General features: G+C 31.1%; 1 long non-coding RNA gene across 1 annotated transcript; it reads right to left on the bottom strand.

The window, feature by feature from the left end:
• Positions 1 to 2,400: 2,400 nt before the first annotated feature.
• LOC149192558 (uncharacterized) lies at positions 2,401 to 3,944 on the bottom strand. The gene is made up of 3 exons (XR_016254891.1): positions 3,644 to 3,944; positions 3,140 to 3,255; positions 2,401 to 2,829 (listed from the first exon to the last, which is right to left on the bottom strand). It is a non-coding gene; the product is annotated as an uncharacterized LOC149192558 (long non-coding RNA).
• Positions 3,945 to 6,412: the final 2,468 nt, after the last annotated feature.

The following is a 6,412-nucleotide window of genomic DNA, read 5'->3' as shown; positions in this document are numbered from 1 at the left end:
GTTTGTAAACTCTGTTGCATCTTTTTCTCATGTTTGAAGTCACCTGATGGATCTTCTTCTCCCAAATAACTAAGTAAATAAAGAAACTCCATATTTAATATTTATATTTTTTTTAGGAAATGTATTTAACCTATCTCTCACAAATATATTTGGTAACTTTTTCTCCCAAATAACTAAATAAATAAAGCAACTCCATATTTAATTTTTATATTTTTTTAGGAAATATATTCAACCTATCTTTCACAAATATATTTGGCAAGAACAAACAATCTTCTCAAAAAGAACATTATCACTACAAGAAGACATAATGTAGCTAAGTAGGATAAGATTCTCCACCTCCACAACACAAAATTACAAATCTATGGATAACTTGGATAATGTGTTCATCAACATCTAAGATGGCGGCCATAACTTGGTGACTTGTATCTTCAATTCCATCAATAGGTTGGTATGTCTCTAGACAATGGCAATGAGTGTATGCAACAACTCTCCTGTGGAAATATTCACATTTGTCATGTATATGGTGTGGGAAATGGGCATTAAATTTGGGTCCTTCATCTTAGTGTTTTTGTCTTCTTGTTATATTAAAAGAAATAATTTGTCATGCTCTGCAGGGAATTTTACTCTTTTTTTTAACCAAGATATGATCATCTCCTAGTCTCTAGATATGAAAAGATTGAAAAAGGGTAATGTTTTCAAATTCTACATTTTATTTCCTATATAAACATTTGTATATGTTCCATTGATGGAGGTGATTCCAACAGATTTATTATTTCCCTTTTTATATCTCTATGGAGGGTTTTTCATCTTTATTAAAAGGCTGTGTGACATAGATTTAGTCCCCAAAGGAGAAGACTCTCATTCCATCTTGACACAACGAACCAAAATTTTGAAAAGAAATATAAAAATTCAACTTTATGGAACAATAAACATTCACATTAAACCACTATTGAGTGCGTCAGATTTGGGGAGCAAGTGTAGAACCTATCAAAGTTTGCAAGTAGGTATGAATCCACCCTTGTTTACTTCATTATCGATTACCTATTTTTAATGACTTAATTGCAATAACATGTCATTCAAATTGTAGAATTTTAGGAGTAGTTTCTATCAGATTGCTTCAATGCTTATTTTTGTCTACATGGCTGAGCTGAAACAACCAAAGCCATATCAAGGTACCTGTTACTGACTCTAAGGATGTATCAACTAATCCCCTCAAAAAACTCTTGAGAAAAATGAGATTAAACATGAATTTTCAGGTATGTTAAAATTTCAGCACACCTCTCCAGCGAAAAACTACTCTATCAACAATCTGTCTTCTTTTGTTCAATCTTGTTCATTCTTATTATTTTAAAAACGTCTGTCCTTATAATTGTCAAGTGCAATGAGCCTGCTTCTGGAGCTCTTACATTTCAAAATGTAAAAATGGGTTGTCTTAGAAGATTCCACATCTTGGGTTTTCCAATAGTCTCATCCAAATTTTATTCACAGCTTAGGCTTCAATGTGTATCTAACTTAATGATGCATATAGAATATATGTTTTTTTTTATTTTTTAAAAATAATGCAACTAACAATCTAGGGCCTAAAATTTATAATTTTTTATCCCAGACAAGCTGTATGGTGTATTGATGATTATTTTTTCTATTTTATATCTAAAATATAAGTATTTTTACAAATTCCTTGTGTTCTTTGTTGGTCATAACTTTCTGCATCCCAGGTATCAATAAATATTACTCAAAATATCTCTAACATAATCTCATGATAGCATCTTATTTTTGAAATAGATTTCAATCAGTCAATCCAAGGTTTGAGATGCCCAGTCCAATACACACCATACAATTGAGTTTGAAATCTTTGTCAAATTTACCATAGATTCTAGATCAGTTTCAACTTTCAAGTTCCATTAACATCACAAAATTAAATATTTGGGTAGTTTTACATCTTCCTAAAGGCATTAAATGTTATATGGAAGTGAATAAATATAAAGTTACAAGTATTACCTATAAGATATTACACTAAATATTATAATTTATAAATAGTATACCTATATAAAGAAAGTTTTGACATTCTTGTCTATTAATTTAGATTAAGCAAATCATAAAATAGTCTAAACAATTTACATTTTTAAGTTTTTCTAGATACATTTTCAAACCATTTTTCTCCAAAAGTTGGTTAGAAGTTTAAAAGAATTAGTAGAATTGTAAATTTCAATATTAATATTGCACAATCCAAGTGTTTTATAAATTTTGGAGGGTGTTGAATTGATTTATGCATTCAAAAGGCAATTTAAGCAATCAAAAATTGTCAATTCACCCACACTTGAATCGCCAGATTCCAATAATGATTGCTGGAATAACATGGAATTTATCCTCATAAAATCTATTTAACGAGTTTCTCCAAGATGAAAGAAAATAAGAAAAACATCATGTAGGCTCTTCTATTAAATGTTATGGTCTAAATCCCCAACTTTGATTTACTGGCATTTTAAAGGGAACCCTGCATATTGCTAAATAAATAAGAGGTAAATGTTACGCACATAAGTTGTAACTCAAAGTAAGGGTAGAGTGAAACATATTTGCACCGTGATGAACAACCATGCACATTGAGAGAAAGAGCATTTTATCTAATGCCTCGTGCAGGGAATAACAAACATTCTCTTATTACAGTCAATGGCTATATTGTAGATTTCTTCCAGCCCACTCAGGACTCTTTTAGTACAGAACGACCAGAAGCTTGAAGGAGTAAGTTACGATTGCCTACAATAACTTTCACCATTGAGCTCTCTTCGCTTTCCACGGGTTCCATCTTCTCCTTTGACAATTTTCTATTATCTAGGAAAATCCAACGATAAACTTTCATTTTCTCTTTCACTATTTCATAAATTCAAGAGGCTACTTGAATGATTCGCTGTATAACTGATCCCTTAAGTTTTCATTTTTGTAATTATTTTGTCTTTCATATAATCTTATGATAAATTATACCTCTAACTTTTCACAGGTTTTTGAACATTCAATTAAATTTCCATGAGGATTGAAGACAATAACATGCATTTTGTGATATAAATTTGCAGGACAAATTGGGTAATCTATGCCCTACATAGTGAACTATCTTCTACGAAGGCAAGGGGTTAAGAGCGTGAACCTTGTATGGAACCACCTTCCTTGCTGGGATGTATATGGCTGCTACCAACAAAGTTGCGCTGAATGTCATGAATAGAGCCATCAACACCAAAATCACAAACACTTATCATTCGAGACCTGAAAACAATAGCCAAATCGAGTTAAATAAAATATGTTCAATACATTTCGTCTGAATTTAACATTTTTATGAAATCTAAGTTTTACCTTCCTATCTCTTCCAATGTTGAGGACAATCAACTCGACTAATCCTTTGGTGTTCATCAAGAACCCTAGCATCATTGTACAGTGATATGGGGTTTAACGGTAAGTTTCGTTGAGTGAAACCCACAAGACGGAGGTTCAAATCTCGTTGAGTACATGGCCTGTTATGTCTTGGCTAGAAGGGGAAAAAAAAAAAACAGAACCCTAGCATCATTGCTTCATGACAAGGAACTCAAGGAACTCTGCACGCAATTGCAACAACACATGTATCCAGAATATTCCTAGCCCAAGAAGTCACAATTACCAAAACGAGTAGATTCCAAGTGGGTCTTCCATGGATCGCTGCCACATTAGTCTTTAAACGATTGAAGGAAAAATACAGTGGAAGCAGCAAGGAATTCCAGCTACAAAGGGTAAGCTAATTCCAGCTCCAGCAATTGCTAAATCCTTCCTTCCAGTTCACTTAATGGCAGGTAAATTGTGCCCCAAAAACTCACGCCAAACCAACTTAGAAACGGTCGCTGAATCAAGAAAAGAAAATAGTATTGGTGATACAAAACATTGATTTGAAGGTTGGTGTGGAGGTCTGTAGACGAGGCGCTAACAATGAGGATATGTGCAAAGCTATGAGGGCAGTAATGGCTTCGGAAGACCGAATAACTGCGCACAAAACCCTTTCCACGTGTCAAATATTTATTTGATGGAGGACGACAAAAATGGGGTGTTGGGATTGGCTAGGCTGAACAATGTTTGCCCAGCCCAAGCCCGCACAGGGAACACCTTCGATGTAAAAATAGAGTGATTTTATATGTGCTATTTTTTAACATTCAAATTGCAGTGAAAACTTTAATTTGTATAATTAAAAATAGAAAACAGATTGACTTTATTTATAATATTTTTGACATTCAAATTGTAGTAAAATGTTTGATTTGTATTGAAAAATTAGGTTAGCATGGTATTAAATAAATACGTAATTTTTAACTAAGGTTAAAAGTTAAAGGATTTTAGCTCAATTGGTTTGGTGAATAATTTGTTTACGTCTTTGTAAACATGTTATTTGTTTGTTTATGGCATTTATGAAAAGTTGTATCTAATTTTCATTATAGTTAGAAATTAATTAATTAATTAATTAATTAAAAAATAAAATTTAATCCCATAAAAACACACAAATCTAAATCTAAATCTAATAAAATAAATTGTAATTACAAAGATTTTTTTTTTTATTCCATTGAAATAACAAACGGGAATGAAAACTATGAATATTTGTTGTGGTGAGAATATTCTTTGTCACATAGTAAAACATTGAAAACATATAACATGTAATGAAGCATTAAACTTTACATCAACTATAAAAAAGTGAAGAGAAAGCTTTTAAAAACCAAAACAATGGTTACAAATATTATTGAGAACCTTGAACACTATTTCAAATTATAAACAAAATTAATCAACATCATACAATAATTCTATTTTTTTAAATAATATATATATATATTTTTATCACAATTTAGTTGTCAAACCAATATTGGGAAAATCATCATTAATTGTTATTTATGAATGTAGGTTAACTCATCACAACTATTCATGAAAAACCACACTACTTGGAATATTTTGTTGGTGGTTGGTAAAAAGGATAGACTTTCACTCACACCAAATGTCTTTAGGCATTGGGTAGTTAACTTGATTCTTTACATTTTAGAAAGAAGATCTCTTAACCAAGTAAAAATAGTTTTAGGTCAAATGATTTAAAAATTAACTTATTTACAAACAAAGAAGAATGATCAATTTGAAAGAATTCAGAATAATTAAAAATATATCTAATTTCATCTCAATATAAATACATATGTGTTTTATATCAAAACATATTTTAAAAATTAAATAGGAATGAAGACGAGGATAAACATGTATTGTTTTATTTTAAATAAAATATTAGATTGCAAATGATTGTGTTGAGAGATGCTCTATATCCCGATATGGGAGAGATGTTGTAGTGGTTATAAACGAGTGCACACATTGAAATGTTGGCTCAATAAGAAAAATTAAAACATAACAAAATGCCGAAGACATTGTAGTGATTGTATCAACTTAATGCAATGGTTTCACATCTAGCAACAACTCAAAAAATAAAGGAAAATTGATGTTGCACTTTAAATTTTATGTTAAAAGACAAAGGAAATAAGTGAAATGGGTTGCAATTTATCATTTAAACCCAAAACAAAAATGGCTTTAGAACTATCACTATAAGTTTACAAATGTAATGACATATTGGTAAAAGGAGCTCCTAGAAATATGTATCATTAAAATTAAGCATAACACAAGGGATAAATTCGACCACAAATTCCATGATTTCTCTTGATGGCAAGATCGGGCTTAAAAATGCATACTTTGTTTTCTATTGTTCATTGTGTAAGTGGGACTTCTCACAACAATCTACTTCAAAATATAGTTGTGGTCTTAAATTATTGAATTCTTGCAACCACCAAAATAAAGACAACGAAAAATATATATGGAATTATCACCATTGATGAAAGGATTAAAGAAAAGTGTTAGAAGATGAGAGGAGTATATGATGAGACCCATAGCACATTAAGGAAATGACTACTGCATCACATGGAGAATTCATCAAATGTCATGTCCCCCTCTATTAATGTCTGCTCCTACTCCATTTGACAACCCACTTTTCTCTTACTGTGCCAAATAATAATTTCCATCCACTACATAGACCAAGTTATGTTCTATGAGGAAGTGAGTGAACCAAAGATTCCATTCATGTTCATAAGAAGGGTAGGGACAACATGCTCCAAATAAATAAATAAATAAATAGTTATGACTTATTATTTGTTGAGGGGATTGAGTGGGTACAAGCTCAAATTCATTGGTTGGATGACATATATAAATATTGTGCGTCTATGAATACAAGGACTAAGGATCAACCTCTTTGTCATTTCAATCTTGATAAGTTTTTGTGGAAACAAGTTGGCCCAAATATCTAAAAAAGTGAGGTATGTTAGAAGTTTCCAAGTGTTCTTTGATTTCAAAATTTATTTCCATGAAATTTATTTTTGTTTTTGTGTTC

The sequence above is a fragment of the Pinus tabuliformis genome, chromosome 2_2 (genome assembly GCF_031772625.1).
Source record: "Pinus tabuliformis cultivar Carrire ecotype Pingquan chromosome 2_2, CPIR1, whole genome shotgun sequence".
Classification (NCBI taxonomy): domain Eukaryota; kingdom Viridiplantae; phylum Streptophyta; class Pinopsida; order Pinales; family Pinaceae; genus Pinus; species Pinus tabuliformis.
This window is presented reverse-complemented; position numbering and strand designations above follow the sequence as displayed.